This window comes from Myotis myotis, unplaced genomic scaffold (genome assembly GCF_014108235.1).
Source record: "Myotis myotis isolate mMyoMyo1 unplaced genomic scaffold, mMyoMyo1.p scaffold_m19_p_5, whole genome shotgun sequence".
Classification (NCBI taxonomy): domain Eukaryota; kingdom Metazoa; phylum Chordata; class Mammalia; order Chiroptera; family Vespertilionidae; genus Myotis; species Myotis myotis.
This window is the reverse complement of record NW_023416357.1, coordinates 15,992,420-15,994,040: the sequence shown is the minus strand read 5'-3', so window position 1 is coordinate 15,994,040 and position 1,621 is coordinate 15,992,420. Positions and strand designations below refer to the sequence as shown.

At 48.0% G+C, this 1,621-nt stretch overlaps 1 pseudogene; it reads left to right on the top strand.

The window, feature by feature from the left end:
* The first annotated feature begins 630 nt into the window (after positions 1-630).
* LOC118655730 lies at positions 631-998 on the top strand (annotated as a pseudogene).
* Positions 999-1,621: the final 623 nt, after the last annotated feature.

The following is a 1,621-nucleotide window of genomic DNA, read 5'->3' as shown; positions in this document are numbered from 1 at the left end:
ATTGCTTGGGTGAATTAATCCAACTCACTCTTCCTCGATAGGTAGGCTAGTTATTGGTAAGCTAAACCTCACCAAGAAGGGATTAAATATCACGCTTTTCCCAATACCTTAAAAATAATTTCCTGGAGACCCTATAATTGACCATGATAAATGTCTGGATCAATATTGACAGCAGTGATATCTTTCAAGAAGGTCAAAAACACACAATTTAGGTTAAATTATGTCATTAGTGCCATGTTCCTTCTTTCAAGGAGTCACCATGGCCTATTGGGGGGCCTCTGTCATAGAGGCAACAGGATCCACTTGGCTCACAGAATCTCAGGAGGGTTTATTGGCTCCTCAATGTCTGGGACACCTTTGTACTCTGGGACTCACCTTAAGCCTGGATTAATGGGGGCAAAAGTCACAAAAAATTATAAAATTTCCCACCCAGCCCAACATTATAATATTTCCTCCTGATGTTCTCAGTTTTATTTATGCCCATAACCATAACAACCATACCCATGAGAAAAAAGGTATGAAAGACTTTGATGGGGTCCAAGCAGGTTGGGCAGCAAGAGAAGCAGCAGTGAAGCCACTCAGCATGCCTCAGCCCTCAAGCACCCAGCACATGCCCAATCTGCTGCCACAATGCCCAAAAGGAAGGTCAGCTCTGCCAAGGGGTGACCAAGGAGGAGCCCAAGAGGAGGTCGGCCAGGTTGTCAGCCAAACCTGCTCCTGCAAAAGTGGAAACGAAGCCCAAAAAGGTGACAGGAAAGGATAAATCTGCAGACTAAAAGGTGCAAATGAGAGGGAAAAGGGGAGCAAAGGGAAAGCTGGCGGAGGGACTGACCAGGAGCCTAAAGAAAATCTACCTGCGGAAAACAGAGAAACTAAAAACGAGGAGAGTCCAGCCTCAGATGAAGCAGGAGAAAAAGAAGCCAAGTCTGATTAATGTCATGTACCAAGTCTTATCAGTGGTCCCTGTCTCCCTTCTTGTACAATCCAGAGGAATATTTTTATCACTTGTTTTGTAAATGGAAGTTTTTTAGTAGCTCTACAAACATTTTTAAAAAGGAGGGAATTCCAATTCATCCCATTGTTTTAAGTGTAAATGCTTTTTTTAAGAGGTGAAATCATTTCCTGGTTGTTTCTTCTTTGGCACAACCAGAAAATAGTGGGATATTGAATATGGGAGGCTTTCATTGTCTTGGGTGTCAGCTTAACATTCCATAGATGGGGGTTGTTTTTATATCCTACTAGGGGCCCAGTGCATGAATTCATGCACCTTGAAAGGAACTGTGGGCCAAGAGACTGTGGTAGGCACAGAGGTGTGTCTCGGCCCACCCGCTGGGCCCCCGCCTGGCCCCTCCCACCTTGGTCCCTGGTCCCCTGTCTGTTGGCAGCCCTGCTCCCGCTGCTGCCACTCCCATGGGCTGATGGCGCCGGCCCCGCTGGCACCTGCTGATGGCACAGAGTGATTGGGCCTGTGCCAGCAGCAGGTGGGAGCGGGGCAGGCACCATCAGTGGGTGTGAGTGGCGGCTGCTGCCCTGATTGCCCCTCAGGAGCAGGGGGAGGTGGAGAAGCCCTCAGGGTGCGAGTACAGCAAAGAATTTTCAATAACCACCAGAGGCTCGCCTC